Below are 17,683 nucleotides of genomic sequence, written 5' to 3'. Positions count from 1 at the left end.
TGCAGCAGTGTACATAGCTGTCGTAGAGTACGGCACAGGATGTCTGTGCAGGTGTGGTTGGTGCGAAGCTGTGTACATAGCTGTACAGTGGGAGTACGGGCACTGTGCCACTGCACGGCAGCAGGACACAGGTATGTTTCTGTGCGATGCGTGACCTGGACGCATTGCGTTGCCATGTCTGCAGGTCGGTTCTGCTGTTCAACAGCACGTATATGGTAGACATTGGTGGCACCTCTAGTGGCTGCAGACAGGCATTCCATTTCTCTGGTGTACCACATCGGATGTCCAGGGGATCCACTACAGTGATGAGCCCACTATGTGTGGACAGGGTGCAACGGTGACTACCCACTGCGGATGTACTGTGTGGCAACATGCCTGTAGGTATCACCCATGGCCATGTTTGTCTGGTTCATCGACAAATGTGTGTGATGGGCATCGTGCACACAGCCCTGTGGTGACCCATGTGACATACAACCGTAGTAGTCTGAGGTGTCACATTCCCTAAGGCTATGCAGACATTGTGGATGTCTGCTATGTCGTGCATAGGTCATGTCATGGTGTGACAATGTTGCGCACAGACATCCACGTGCATGGGACATGTCATGTGCCATGTCACAACGTGTGCACCCATTGCAGGGGCATAGGTCACAGTGGTAACACCTGTGTTCTGGCCAGATCACAGCTCACTATGTGGTACTGAGTGCATACCGCAGAGGCATACTGAACACCTCCACCATTGTATGCATAGCTGACTGCACATGTCACACCGATGGGTTATGTGGTTGCATGCCGGTCTATACTAATGGTTGTATGTACTGTACATGGGTGGTGTGTGTGTCGGGTGGTGCAACCTGTATACCGTGACTGGGGCACACCCAGGTGTGCATGTCATACCTGGACACATGGGGAATATCGATACACCGTATCATGCCTTTTACTAGCAACAGTCTTACCTGCAACAGACCCATGTCTGTGCGACACGCCAGACATACCTGTATAGGGACAACACAAAAGTATACACATTATCCATTACTATCGCCACGGTGAGCACTGTGCATGCCACATCATGCACCTGTGTGTTAGCATGTGCTATGCACATGTCTGCAAACACAACATAGCATACTGTAGTATGCATCTTGTGTGGCCATATACCTGGCATGTGTTGCTATATTATGTGTTGTACTATGACACCCACTCCTACGTCGCCTATCATACAAACATGCAACACTGACTTACCAGGCAGCTCCAAGCTCGTTGGTTGGGAGACACCCACCTCCATGATGGATGCGAGGGTTTCAGCATGTTGTTCCATGGGTGTCCCCAGACTGGCCAGGAGCTCCTCCGTGGGTGTGAGTGGGGGCTGGGTTTGTGGCACACCACCTGTCCCACCTTGTTGTCTGGCGATTGCAGTGGCACGCTGTCTCACATGCCGAATTAGGTCTGTGCAGTGCCTGCGGATCTGTTGATATGTGCGGTTGTGGCCGCCCAGGGTGTTCACCCTCCTGCGCATATCCTGCCACATGTCTTCACGTTGTTGTGCCTGCAGTGGCACGTGGCTGAACAGGATGTCATAGTTATCATGGAGCAACGGTATTATCACCTCATCTTCCTGTCGGCTAAAGGCAGGCAGCCGGGAACGTGGCATTATCTGTAAAACATAATGATGGTGACAGGTCACATTTACACTGCTGTGCTGGCATACTGCTGGACATACATTGCTATGACATGTACAACATCTGCACAGTAATCTCTGCAATGCATCATGGCAGTGACACAGCCGACGTGTTGCCGTCACACCATTGAGCAGTGGGTGTCATATCATATCTGTGTGTCACCTCATCACACTGTACACGCAGCATGTTGACGTTAGCCTGCTGTGGACATGTGTACCTGCCTGCACCTGTTTCCATATCAGTTGGCACGGGTCCCCATGTGACAACAGTTCTACTGTTCACCTGGATGCTGTGTATATGTCAGTAGACATCACGTACACGCCCATTATGAACGTCAGCGGTGGCACTGCACACATACACATGGACACCTGCACATGCATGTGTTGTGCCACGTACATCCACACAGCACTGTACGGGTGTTGGACAACTTGCCACGGCTCACCTGTGTTGCACATGTGATACACATGGGACAATGTGTAACCATGTCACATTAGCAGGAAAGGTCATGCATAGCATGTGCACACGCACGTTGTTCACAGCAACACACAGCACCTGTAACACCACAGGGTGCATCACCGCCACATTACTGCTGTGGACGGTTGATAGTGACAGTGCCTTTTGTCCATCGCACCATGTAGGACTGTGATAGCACGTGCGGCCTTGCTGGGCAGGGCTGCATGGTATGGCAGGGTATGCCACATACATGGCACTGGGATGTGATCCACCTGGGGGATAATGATATTGGCAGGGTGGCTGTCCATTCCATATGTCATTGCTATGTGTATATGGACATTACACATGTCTATCATCATGGTGTGGACACTGGCCTTATGCAAGGTAGGCTGCACGCTGCTTGGTGGGGGTGTGTCTGGTGCATGCAGGTATCGCACATCCATGCATACACTTTAACCCTGACAGGTGCTATGTGCTGCGATATTGATCAACACAGTGCTGTATGTGGCCACACACTGCTATCCCGTGCACATGGATGGTTGCCTGGACTGACGTGGGTACCACATATGTCTACATCCAGTGCCTGCTGCCACCCCCATGTCTGCTGGTGCACTGCACACCGCCATCCCTCCCACGGGAAACATGGTGTTGGCCACAGCATAGGTATCCATGTATGGGGACAGGGATGTTCACATAGCAGGGGCAGTGATGGTATCGTCGATCTGACCATACACATATGACGCACCCCTCACACATACAACCCATTCATTATGTTGTTCACAACACTGACACAGCTATACTGCTATGCCGGAGACATTCACAGACGTACATACACAGATGCGTGCACGTCTGTCTGTGGCATGGCCTGGACTATTGTTGTGTTTCGGCACATAATGTGTTTGAGTGCGGCTGCCGCAGACCTACTGTGCACATGTCTACACAGTAAGCCTGTTCTACAGTAGGCATCGGTGATGTGCTGTGCACATATCATATCTGCACATTGTGTTGGTGTCTGTCTGTCCACGGGCCAGTGGTGGGACACACAGGGATATTGTTGAACATATATGCATGCAACCCTGTACTGCTGTACCGCTAGCTTCTCGGGTGCTAATGTGTCATAGACATACACACCGTACCCGAACATGTGGTAGTGGGTTGCCACCCGTACCCATCTCCTCTTGTGGGTTGCTATCATCCAACACCCTCTTTGTATTGTATGTTCAGGCTATGCACCTGTGTGGGGCATGTGGGCATGCAATGCAGTACTACGTGCCTTTGCACCCATCGCAGAACAAGTCACACAGGTACACTGGCAGCCGTACACTTCACAGCTTGGTGACGGCACAACACATGTTGTACACACGTAACACATGTCCTGTGGGACATGGTCAAATGTACAGGCATGTCCAACAGTCACATGCCACTGCTACCCCTACTTGACGGCTATGCAGGTCGTGTGGCGGTACAGCAACTGTCACATGTACACGAGCAATGCCCCCCTACCTACATCACGTGGTACTGCCTGTGGGGCATGTGCGTCTGCATCCCTGCTATGGCCATAGATGACAGTTGTAAATTGATATGTGCAACATACCTCATTGGGTGTTCTCATGTGTGCATGTTCAACATGTCAACGCATTGTTTGTGTCTGTCAGACAGTCATTTTTGTGCATGGTTTACATGGCAGCCATGGCGTACTGTGTGTGATTCCAGGTACTTCATTGGGCTACCAGCATTGTACATTATCACAGCATATTCCAGCCATCACGTAGCCATCCTAGCTGACACTGTTATCCGGCCAGTGGGAGGTGTTCTGCCAGGTGCACATATGTCACACAGTACGAGGGTGACTGACACATTCTCAGGACAGGGTTCTGACCGCTGTGGATATGTGTGATGCTGTCGACGACCATGACTGCACCAGATGGTGACATCTGGATGTGTAACATTCACAACACACACCTACCTTCACGTAGCAACACATCATCCACAACAATGGACATCCCTGCATGAACACTGTGTGCAGTATGTCTGTATGACCACTGCAGGCACCACTGGTAGCCACCAGCATGGCTGCCAACAGCAGCAGTGTGTATCCTGTGTGAACATGGGTTACACCATTCACAACACACCTGTGTCAGATGGCCCTGTTGTGGGTCACAGTGCAGTTCCACACATCATATAACAGTATACATCATGCACCGATATGTTGCGGACATGTGAACAGCTGTGCAACTCAACATATGCACACATGACACATCACCTGGTACAACGTGTCTGTCTTACCACACGTTATTGTGACCACCCTGTGATGACATTGTACAGGCTACGTGGACTGGGACATGTGATGGCTCAAAGGTATATTCACCCTCCGGGTGTATGTCTAGCCAGGTGTACAGTAGGCAGTGGTCTGCACACAGTGATACTGTACATTGGCCTACTCTGTCACTGTGACTGTTGACTATGCTCATACTGTACTTATACAGGCATGTGGTATTTGTCCAGTATGACAGTCGTGGTCAACCACACTACTGTGGCACACATGACCTGCGGACATCTGCCTAGGGTGTGGGGCCCACATGTACATCTTCACATGCTATGCTGCCTCTGCAGCGGTGTCACATGTCTGTCTCCAGCAGGGCTGTCACAGGCAGGCACGGCATGCAGTGATGTGTGACAATGCTTGCACCCTCCACTGTGCTGCACACAAGCACTGCACACACAGTAAGGCACGCCTGACATTTATCTGCGGTGCCTGGGACCTGCCTCCATGCTCTGCACAGCACACCTGCCAGTCCAGATTGTACACAGATCATACCTCCCAGGCACATACCTGGACTGCAACACACACAGGTGAGGGGATCCCACATCACACAATGATTTACACACATACTGTATATTTTCCAAACACAATGCATCATAGGTACTCCATGTTCAGATACCCATGTTTGTGACCGCTAGACACATTGTGACACGCAACAGAGAGTACACTGTACACCACAGGTTACATGCTGGCTGTGTTGTCATACTGTACATTGCACCTCGGACAGTTGCTACTGCCATGTGCTGACAGCAACCCACACTTCCCTAGTATGGACTCCCATGTACCCACACATGCTTGGCCATGCACTACACATAGCTGGGTGACACATTACACAACACATACCATACCTACACTACCCTTGGCATGCACCATACCTCCATGTGTCTGTGTGTTAAACCTACGGATATCCCCCCTCTGGTAGATGCACATATATGCTTTGCGGCCCTGCTAGCCACACCCTGGACACACACCCATCGCAGCATACATGGTACATGTGCTCAACGGCCGGTACTACTGACGTCTGCTGACGGGGGTGGTTAATGGCATGGCACCCCGGCAGCTGGACACTATACGTGACTATGCTGACACATCACAGTGCACTTCCGCTACATGTACGCAATGGTAGGGACCATGCTATTCCACACAGAGACATGGCGGTACTGGCCTTTTCACAGACGCCACGGTGGTATTCAAGTTTCATGCACATGTGTTGTATGGGCGCATGCGCAGGCTGTTGCACGGTGGGTATATTCAAATGTGTGGGGTGCATCACTTGACAGTCATGATGGGTCCTCGTGGTCCATCACATGCTCCACAGCTAGCTACCTACACATGACCGCCGTACATTGCAGAGTGGGCCCTCACACAGTGTGGTGGTATGTCTGTGTTGTTTGGCTACATCCACATTCGATGTAGCATACAACAGTCACCCAGGCATTGCCAACTGAGATGTTGTTGGCAACATGCCAGCCAATGGGGTACCTACCAACAATACACACTCTCACTCACTACAGGGTTCCAATCCATACATGGACATCGCATTGTCCCTGTGGACACATACATGGTACTGCCATGCACACGTTATGTCCTAGGACACTGTCCCAATGTCACCTCCAATCTCCCTAGCTGTTATGTCCCGCCAACCTGGTTAGTATGTGTCTCTGCAGCAGCCCACTGAATTAACTGCTAGCCTATTCATGGACGTTGTGTACGTTCACCACCACACTACCGCATCTATCACACTACACATGGGTGGTACTGCATTGCACATGTGGGACTGCATTCATACACCCATGACTGGACCATTCAGTATGGCACTGGGGCACATCCTCACATCTGTGCTTCACACACTCATTGATGACCTCCATGCCTTTACTGGCACCCTTGTTGGGCCTCTGTGTGCCACAGCACGCCACGTCCACATGCTGGCCACCTGTCATACCATTGCATGGGTGGTTGGTGTGGTACAGAGGGTAACAGATCAGACATTATCCCCACATTGCCCTTCAGCACCATTCCACATTCTGGTATTGACAATGTACACATCCACCATCACATCATACCCTGTGTCTCAGGATGTTAGGCTATATGACTCCTGGACAGGTCACACAGTGGTGCAAGCATATCATGCTACCTACTACATGTCAGGTACATGTGGCATTACACAGTCCTCAGTCATGTGGCCCCTCATGTTCACTATTTGCTTACATACACAACATGCTGTCACAGAGTACTGTCCATGCCTACATATCCCACATTTACATACCTGGCAGCATTCTAGCTCCACCAGCTCATACTGCTAACAACCATACAGGTGTCGGTGTGGCAGATATATCGTGTAGATGTCATTGCATCAGATACATCACACAAGGTGCATACACATCACCTTTGCATAGCGACAGTCATCCAGTGGGTATCACATGGATATTGTCCCCATACATGCATATCACATTGTACATGGTTGCTGTACACACACATGCCCCACATGGTGCTGTGGTGGCCATATTCCACTGTGGCATGGGTACACATCTGCAGGGCCACACATCTGTACTGTGTGTGTTGCCGGTACATTGGTAGCCTTTGTACCTGTGCCATACACACATCTACACACAGGCAGGGTTACAATAACACATTCATGGTGTACCTTCCACAACGGCTACAACTTTACATGGCACGGTATAGTCATGCCGTCATGTATACCAGGCTCAGACAGTTTACATATGCAGATGACAAACGGGAAACACATCTGTACTCATCTGCATACCACTTACACAGGGGTGTCATCTACTGTGACATGGGCCATGTCCTCCACATTAGTGATGCATGTAGTACTCCTACATGGCATTTGCAGTGGGCGGGGTGAATGAAGCGCTCCTACATATGTGCACACATGCCACGTTGCTTAGCCTGGGCTTCTGTGTTACCTACGCAGACTAGACACACACCATGCTGTGGAACATAGGTCCTGTGCACATCCCACAGGGACACACTGTGGCACTGGTCATGTGATAGCTCCCTTGCTGATAGGGTGACACATAGACATGGTACCACCACAGCGGCAGTACTGTGTAGACATGCAGTTGACATCCACCTCTGCTGTTCAGTGGACACTACCATGGGGAGGTGACACTACTGTGTACATTGCACATGTGTTTACACATGGACCTGCCGGACGTCATTGTTGCACACATTGCACCTGCTACAGATCGTTTGGACATGGTTACTTGGTGTTCCTTCCATTTCGGTGGCTATTCTGCTACTACTCTGTCCCATATGTGCAGGCCATACATATCCTGTTAGTGTACATAACACTAGGCCATACCTCCATTATGCATGCTATGCCTGTGATACTGTGTATGATGTCTGAACATATCCATCATGACAGCTTTACATTACACATACTTGACATAGTAACCCCTACTGCGAGGCATACGTGCACGTCGTGCGCACATTACGTATGACATCGACGGTATATGCCCATACACATGTGTGCTGTGACAGTATACATACATGTCCTATCCCCTGCTGTGGCACTTCCTTGTTGGACATCCACTGCCAGCATCGCCGTGGGTGGTGGCATTGTTCTGTGTTTTGCCCCCCTATGGCAGCCCTTGGGTTATCCCGGCTGTGTACATGATGTCCCACTGCTGTGCACACGGTGTCCACAGTCGTTGGTATGCTCAGCGGTTTAGCACTACATAACCACCTTTCACTACTCTCTGCTTTATGGACAGGTATCTTTACTTACAAACACCGTTCACATACAGTGCAGCTTCGTCATACATATCATGCGTTACACACCAGTACATCTCGTGGGTTCTACATACCTTTCCTGTGTTGACTTCCGTATTCCGTTCGAGTCTCGCTAGATACTTTATTCTCACTCGAGCCGTTTGGTTGTATTTGTTCGGTATGAACATACAGTTTGAATATCCTAGGAGTCTTCCTTATATCCGTCGTCACCTGCGACATGTGGGTTCATCACACCAATAGCTGTTCCTCGCTTATGCGCATATCACCTGTGCATCTCCTCCATTCGTACAGTACGCGTCGGAACTAGGGCATGGTTCATTCCTCGGCTGGGCGTTGGTTATTTGCACTACCTTGGTGGTGATGGTATGTATTGTGTTATGTTATGTGTCACTACAGCCGCTAAGTGTGGCGTCAGGTACATTTCGCTGTGGTGTTAGCTGTGGATTGTGTGTGTTGGGTATGGTATTATGTTCGACATGTGGGTGTCCCTGTCCTGGCGGCGTCTGTCGATGGCGTTTTGCATTCGGATGTGTAACATAGCTCTTGTATTCCTTTACACAACGGATGCAGGTAATGGATGGGGTATATCGGCGGATGTGGGTGATGGGTACGGGTTGTGGGCCTTGCATTTATACATACACGGTATGCTTGTGTGTGTGCTCCATGCCTGCCTGGGGAGGTGCAAGTTACCTGTCTGTTGTTCTAGGAGTGTAGGTTTTGTTGATGTCGTCTGGTGTCGGTATCGCCTGCATGTATTCCTCCGTCACATCGGTAGTTTATCTGCGGCTGTTCGTACGTGCTGACTATCCCTTGGCATTTTGTCACGGATATTTACGGTCATTGTGGTCCTGTACTTGGAACGGCCTGTGTGCTACCGGTTGCCACCTATTCGGGTGGCGATTGCTTGTTTAACACTTATAGAACACACAGCGGTGTTTACGGGACGATACGTGGCCACGATCGGTGCCGGGGTGGCACATGCGTATTTCCACGGTACATGACTATTGCTGTGTAACATTGCCGACGTATCGTTTTGAAATTAACATATCGGTGCCATACATATGGTCCTGGTTTGTACATGCGTCCTTTGCATCTCATGTTGGCTATACTCCTGTGGTACATTCTGGGACATTGTCGCTTTGCATCGTTTTACGTCGCCACGCACCTAGCCAGGGAGGAGCTCTCAGTACTACTTTGTGGGTACTGCTGTACATACGCCTGTGGTTCCTATACTGTATGCCTACACATGTTATTCCACTCCGCCTGTCACATGTCACCTACATACACATTTTACAGTGGCACACACATTACACTCGCACAGCGGAACACACGACACCCTCACCTCACACATACACATACTGCCGCTGTCGCAGGGATGGTTGCACACAGTACCTACGTTGGCCGCATCACCTGCGGCGGTGTCTACCTCCGCCCTCATATCCTAAGTATATTACCCGCACATGTCCTGTTACTGTACCGTGGCCTGCCGATCATCCCGACTCGCGAATATGCATTTAGGTAGGTTGACCTTTCCATGGGTGGCGTTCCCTGTTCTGTCCACCCTCCCGGATACTCGGGTTGTCGTTCACTATGTTTACTATGTAGAGATTTCGCGTCTTACTTCTCTGTCACCTTGCATCCCTGTGATTCACTGTTTTACATGTTGTACTTTATATCTGTGTATGTGTACATATATTTCTACGTGTGTAATGATATCTATCTCCATATCTGTGTATGCACATATGTACATATGTATACACCTTGCGGCGAACGTGGCAGCATACGGCTACGACGTCTGCTGTAGGACCCACGTACGATTTAGGTGTTGGCGTTCCATGCTCCGCTGGCTGTTGGGTGTGCAGTGTTTGGGTGCTACCTATGTTGGAGTCACACATGGGACCGCCCATACGGTACACATTACGGGTGGCCATGTTTGTGTGCCGTCCATTTCACTGTGTGTGCAGGTAGGGAGGTGTCAGTCCATGGGGCCTACGCTGTCAGAGTATGTGCTATACGTTCCCTCTTTGCCAAGGCATAGGCATATTGGGTATGCCTCCGTCTGCCTACTGGGGCTGGCACAGTGTGTTCATGGCACTGAACCCTCTGTGCCTGTGCTTGCCTTGGCAGTTGTGGCAGACTTGGTGGCCCTACACCATTATGTCCCTGCAGCAGCTGTTTCCGCAGGATCATATTATGTAGCATGGCACATACTATGAATATGTGGGCACATGTACCTGGAGAGTACTGCAGGGCTCCACCGGATGTATCCAAGCACCGGAACCGTGATTTCAACATCCCAAACACATGCTCTATGATTATTCTGGTTTGTGCGTGTGCCTCATTATGGCGGTCTTGCATGTGCGTGTGTGCATTTCTGATGGGTGTCATCATCCACGGCTCCAGTGCATAGCCAGCATCCCCCACAAGGTGACCTTGTGTGATGTCCCCCCTGGCGAATACCTGATACAGCTGTGAGGCATGCCAGATATGGGAGTCGTGGTAGCTTCCAGGGCTGCCAGCACACACATCCATGATAATGCCCTGCGCATTGCACACGACCTGGCAATTGATGGAGGGGAATCCCTTGCGGTTTATGTAGCGTCTAGCCTGCTCCCCGGGTGGTGACTTGATTTCTATGTGCGTACAGTCTATCGCACCCAGTACCTCCGGTATTGTGCCACACGGTGGAAGTGGCGCATATTGCTAGCCAACTCCTCCTGAGATCTGGGGAAGTATATATACTCATGGGCATGTCGTAACATGGCATCCAGAAACTGGTGTAGTACCCTGGATGCTGATGCCTGTGAGATGCCCATTATATCGGTTGGCCTTTGAAAGGTACCTGTTGCCAGTATTCGCAAGCTTACACATACCTTTGTGTCCACTGGGATGGGCTCCCCTCTGTTGTCTCTTGTTCTCAGGCGTGGCCGGCACAGCTCCACTATTTGCTGTAACGTGTCCCTGTCCACCATGTAACGCTCTACTATCTCCAGGTCTTGCAGCCCCTGGTAGGTTACCCTTGGTCTGAACACTCTCCTTCTCCTCTGAGGCCTACGGTAGTTGTCGGTACCCTCCTCCGCAACTCCGTCTGTCTCTGACACATGCCGATGCATCACGGCCACGGCGGCACTCAACATATACATTTTAAAAGTTCCCCGTGTGTTTACACCCTAAGGTGCAGCGTTTGGGAATACGTGCTGTGTGTTGTGAGCATTCACACTTTATACTGTTGTGCTGTACACCCGGTGATGTCATTGGGTGTGTCTGTGCGGCCGTATCTGGGGATTATCTTCTGTGTTTTACCGTTGGCACTGCAATGCTGTTGCCTTTGGTGTTACATTACACTTGCCTGCATTGGTTTAGCTTTACACCTTACCTTACTGTTTCTGCACGTTGCACCTACTATTGCCTGGAGTGCATCCTGCAGGCACATGACATATCATGCATTTTGTCTGCGCCGCTGTTATGCTACCTCTCTACTTGGCTGTGCTGTATCGGTTCTTCGCTCTTTGCAATTCTGCTACATCCCCTACTTTCTTTGCATTCATATGCCTCCCCTTTCCCGTTTTGCGGGATTCTGCATGCAGAGTTGTCAGCCGCCGCCGATTGCCATTCGTGGGTTGATTGGTGTTGATTGCTCATTACGACTCCAATTACACTGCTTCCGCATTTCCTCATATTCTCCGCATCACCTTCCTGTATCCGTGGTTGTTGACGGGGTGGCCGTCACATGACTGGGTTGGGGAACGTAGTCATCCTCGTGCACATGCATCTGTGCGTGCATTGTGTACTCTCAGCGCATCTATTTCCTCACACACCGGTCCTGATGCTGTGATGTGCATTGTACAGCCCATGTTTGCTGGCCTCCAATGTGCTTCCTCCTACAGTGGCACACCCCTCTGCGAATGACATGTATTCCCTCTAGGCCACTCCTCGGTGTATTATCGCTGCGCCATTTGGTACAGCCTTACACCGGCGGGGGTTTTGCGATTCACCATTATCTGCCTCATTTGCATGGCACTGACTAGTAATACATGGTTACGGTGCCGGACACTGCCGCCACTCCTTGGCAACCCTTGGGCTGTGGTTGTGGCTTTCCATGCATACTATGGTGTATTGTGGCTGTGAAGCTGATGTGTATTATACTGCTCTTTTATGACATTGTCATATTATTTCATTGTTCCGCAACTTCCGCGGACATGTCCTGGGGTTCTGCTGTGGTTTCTGCGTACATACCATTTATGTCATTGTTTACATTTTCTGCATGTTTTCTTTTGACATTCTCGGTGTCTTTCGCCATTGGCATGTTGCACCACTATGACACCTGACGTTGACAGCCTTCCGTTACTCCTATGTCATGTTTGGATATATGTAAACTGTTTTTTTTGGTTTACATTGCTGTGCCATTCTGCTACGCCTGCGCCACTTCGTGAATCGCTACATGCCTTCATTTGCATGGTGCAACACCGCACATGGGGTGTTTAACATACCTACGCCAGAGGCGGCGCAACTCAGGCGTACGCCGGTGGTGCACATGGGATTGGATCGTACCTGAATCGCTTGGCGGCCATGTCTGGCGTTGTGGCGCCTATGCCATGCGTGCGCCTGGCGCAAGGTTCATGAATCCCGGGGAGTATGTCATACTATGTATTGTTCATTAACACCCAGTACATCCCCCATTACCATACTGTACAAGACCTGGTGATGTTCTTCACTTAACAGGAAACTCAGGACGCACCTCACCCTAAAACTCTGAGGTGTGTGCAATTAAAGCCAAACACATTAGTAGCAATAAGTACCTAGGTAGGGGTTCTATTCCCAGTGTTGTCAAATAAGTATGTGTGCATGTGAAGGGATCTACTTCAGTTTGCAGAAAATATATGTCCCAGGAGATCATTTGTCTGAGAACTAACTGGCTAAAGGTAATATTTCAAAGCAATCATCTTGTGGAAATACATTCAAGCAAAACTAGTAGTGGATGTGTAAATGCCCTCTTCCTCACTGTACAGCTGTACAGTGATACAGGAGTTGGTATATATACATGGGTGCAGTTGTTGTGGCCACAGCCACCCACATTGGGGTTATTGTTGTCTGTATCCCCCCTGCTTAGTGTGCTGTTATACTCTACAGTTTATGTTAACAGGTTAAGTAGTTGTTAATCACACTATGTGTGGTTCTACACCACCCCAAACCCTCCAAAGTGGGAGCTGTGCCACCCACACCAGCACACCTATGTTTACCAACTCCAGGATTGCACTATATTGGAGAAGAGGACATATACCTTGCCAGCATCATCGTCAATAACATTAAACTGGCGAACTGATTATTTTCTGATGTGATGTTTTGGCAATTTGGTCTGGTGGAATTACATAGGCCAAAATGAGTTCACTGAAAAATGAAGTACATCCATGTGAACAGTATTCTCTGTGTATTGCATCAACACCAAAGCATCTGTGTGTGTGTATTATTCACGGATATTTGGTGTATGCCACCCAGTACACTTACAATTGTCCACTGTAGAACAGCTGCTGACATCAGCCACCATTCACTCACCTGTATACACCCCTCAAACCTATCAGCAAAGTGGCACATGCAGTAACTGTTATGCAGACCTATTACATGTGTTCAGCTGTACCGGGAATATGACACAGTCAATATGTCACCACAGTGCTACACCCTCTGTAGGACAGGACAGCAGACGAACATCCTGCTGACACATAGACACCTAGAACACAAACAGAACACATTATGGAGACCACAATCAGTCAGTGTTAACAACAGCTCTAATGTATTATTGCTGGACAGCTACATACCCTGACATGTAAGCATTAATCATTCCAGCTGAAAACACGTTAAATAGCATTACATTGCTAAAGCTTAGGACATTCATCCTGTGCATCAGAACCATATCAGCATGTCCCTGCATTGATGGTATGAATGACAGGGATATGGCACAAGTATCATCATATGCATAGGGTGTGTTGTGGGTTTGCCAGAGGCCTAGGCTGAGCCATTTGGTTGACATCATGTGTGTGGGTTAGGATTTTTTTATTAAATGGGCTGTGCAGATGTGGTGTTTGTAGGTATGGAGGTGCAATAGCAGTGTTGGTGAAGTGTGCGTGCATGTATGCACACATGTCTGCCATGTGGCTGCCCTATGCAGAGGTTTGTTGGACAGCTGCAGACCGTACATGGCAGGGTGTACAGTTCACTGTCTCCAGCCATGGACACAGGAACTGTGCCTGCCAGGGGTTTCATGAGCACTACCAGGCAGTAGCCCAGATATGGTACTCTCCCCAGATGATGACAATTGTCCACTGGATCCACATCCCTGTTGGGACCAGCCAGGACCACATGCACATGGCCTGCTGCATTGTGGTATGGACAGCAACCCCCTGCAGTGCTGGTACTGCCCCTATGGGAGCGGCCATGAGTTGTTGCACATCCATGTAGACCTCCACCTGTAGTTATTGCTGACCTACGTCCAGGTGGCAATTGCCCTACTCCCACCACATGCTCTACCACAGACACCACACAGTCGAGGATTCCCACCATCTCACCCAACCATCTATCCAGGACCTCTGCAAAATTACGGTGGGCACCTGCAAGATCACAGATGCTGTCAAGTACAGCAGAATGAGTAGCCCTCTGGAGCTGTAGACTCTGTCTGGTGTATTATTTCATACATGCCTGTGCCTCCATGATGGCCCAAAACATGTGTCTGGTGACACCTGCTGTGGCACTTCTGCCAGTGGCATGATGGCCAACAGCCTTCCTATGAGCACCCCTGTACATCTTCCTGTGTGGTACCGCGCAGGTCATCCGGCTATGGCTGCTATGTACAGACACACTTGCTATAGTCCCCACACTGGTCTGTCCAATGCCACCACCCACCAACTGTCCCTCATCTATAGCCACTGTTGATGGGATATGTATGGGCATTGTGACTGTGTGCGGGGATGGGGTGGATAAAAATTGGATGTCAATCGATGGCACAGCTTCAGCCCCTGACAACCTTGCCTATGCCTTACCATGCCTATCATCATTGTCAGAGCCTGTATGGACACTAATATCAGTTTGCCTGCAAGAGGGACCCTGACCCACCTCACCACCTGTGAGGGGCAAACAAAAAATGTAATTTAAGACCTGTACATTATGGTTTACCTCTACACACACACACACACACACACACACACACACACACACACACACACACACACACACACACACACTTACAGGTGAGGTGGGACAAAGGTATTATACAGACCTCTCATTACCCAACAGTCAACATGCATGACATATGGCACTCAACAGCATGCACTGCAGCCATACTCAATCATTGTTACCAACATTATACATCTCTGTGATGCATGAGTTGTGTTAGTAGGTGATGCCCCTTCCCCTGGAACACACTGCACCCATGCACACAGTATTGCTGTGCACCTGTGCAGCACTCTGGCATGTACTGAGCACCATACCTTACGTGTGTACACACCATTGATGAATTTGTATATGTGTGGCAGTTATGTTTGCTCTGTTGCTCACACCCCCTAGGTGTTTGTCTGACACATACCTGGGATGATATGAGGACTGATGTCAGTAGTTAATGCCTGACCTCTGATTTGTAGATATCATCAGCAGCCGTACATGTATGAGCAATAAAATCCAATTACACTGACAACCTTCAAAGCTTAATGTGGATATGAGGAGTGTACACACCCTTGTTGACATGCCAGCCTCTTCCATGATATACAATGGGGCCACAATTCTGTATATGTTAACATTACACACACCTGTTATGTGACATATGACTTGTGCAATCCAATGCAGTATCAAACAAATGTGTTAGTCGTGCAGATGCTGAATGAGATGCATACAATATGTGGGTTGCATAAGTGTGCACACCCTTTTTCACAATGGTTTGGTTCAGCACCTGTTAAGTGAACTACAGCAGTCACTATTCCTGGAAGGGGTATACTAGCATGGCCCATCTTCACTTGCCATTATTTAGTCACTCCGCCCTACAAATGTCCCCCACCTCTGCCGGATTGCAAGGTCAGCTCATGTGCACAGCCTTTGGAGGTCACACAGTGGCTTCACTATTGCTGTAGAATCAAGGTTATGTCTGGCACAATTCATGACCTTGACTGTGTTCAGATACAGCCATTCTTAGTGAGATTTGGAGGCATGCTTCAGTTCACTGTTGTGTTTCAGGATGGCACCCCTCCCCATCCTCAGCCTTATCGCAGATGCTTGACAACTAAGGGCCACACATGAGTGTTATTTTGCAGTGTTACAACTTCCAAATGCCATGTCTACCGGCTTAGTTCCTGCTAATGAACAGCAAAACTAAAGGCGTACACTGGCAATAGCAAGGTAAAAATGGGGATGTTGGCCCTGAGGTGGAGTGAGGTGTTGCTTTTGCACCACATGTATCTTTATGAATACTGTCGATAAGTTTCAGCCTTGGTCTCATGACACCATTACACATTGCAACACATGCCTTTGGGAGACCTGATGTTATGCATATGCTACCTGTAGAGAGCCCTGGATGATGTTTCCTGTGGAACAACTCTTCTGTCTGGTTACCCTAAGCCATAGACCACACTTATGCAGATTCCAGGCAATTGTCAACAGAGGTACTGCACAGGCAGTACTTGCTAGACATTCCTGCAAGTCCCTCAGTGTTGCTGCATGTTTCTGAGAAGCCACTGTGACCAGTTTGCAACATGTGTTGTCATCTGTTTTGGATGGGCATCTATTTATTTTCTACATTAATGCTGTCCCATACTTCATACACAAATACATGACTGTCTGCACTGTCTGCTATGGTATATGCAATGGTGAAGTAAGGCTACTTTTCCCACTCCTGAGTGCTAGCTTTCATATACGGGATCCATTTCATGGTTTGTAAGATGTGTGCAAGCCACGGCTGTCTCTGTTGGAGGTGAGTGGGCAAATGTCATGAACATACTTCTTGGACAGCAGATCATTACTTGGTGTGACATTGAGGCCCTGTACTTGATGGAAGGTGTGTACTCAAGAAGAGTGAATGCTGTCAGTACCTCACAAGCTGCTTCTACAATATGTTATTTGGAGTGTGTGCACACATATGCTTCCAGTGTTTGTTAAGGTATGTATTCCCCATATTTGTTGTCCTAACATAGGGTTCCACATTACACATTCATTGCTCATGGTAGGATCACATTACAGGTTGTAAAAGGTGTGGAATGTGGTATTATGATTTGCTATTATTTAGATCAGGAACAGTTGTGATGTATACACTGTTGTAGCCACTGTATAAGGGTAATGTTTCAGACATGTCCCTAATGTAGGCCATTTGTCCCACCATTATGTTCATCTTTGTCCACACATCTTGCACTGACAGGTTGTTAGGTATACTGTAGGACTCTTATATACCCTTCAGATACGCCACCATGGTGACCACTGTGATTGATGCAGTGCAGTTCACAGCAACAAT

The sequence above is a fragment of the Protopterus annectens genome, chromosome 4.part1, assembly GCF_019279795.1.
Source record: "Protopterus annectens isolate FY-2018-M chromosome 4.part1, PAN1.0, whole genome shotgun sequence".
NCBI classification, from domain to species: Eukaryota; Metazoa; Chordata; order Ceratodontiformes; family Protopteridae; genus Protopterus; species Protopterus annectens.
The sequence above is the reverse complement of the archived record's forward strand: the minus strand, read 5'-3'. Positions refer to the sequence as shown.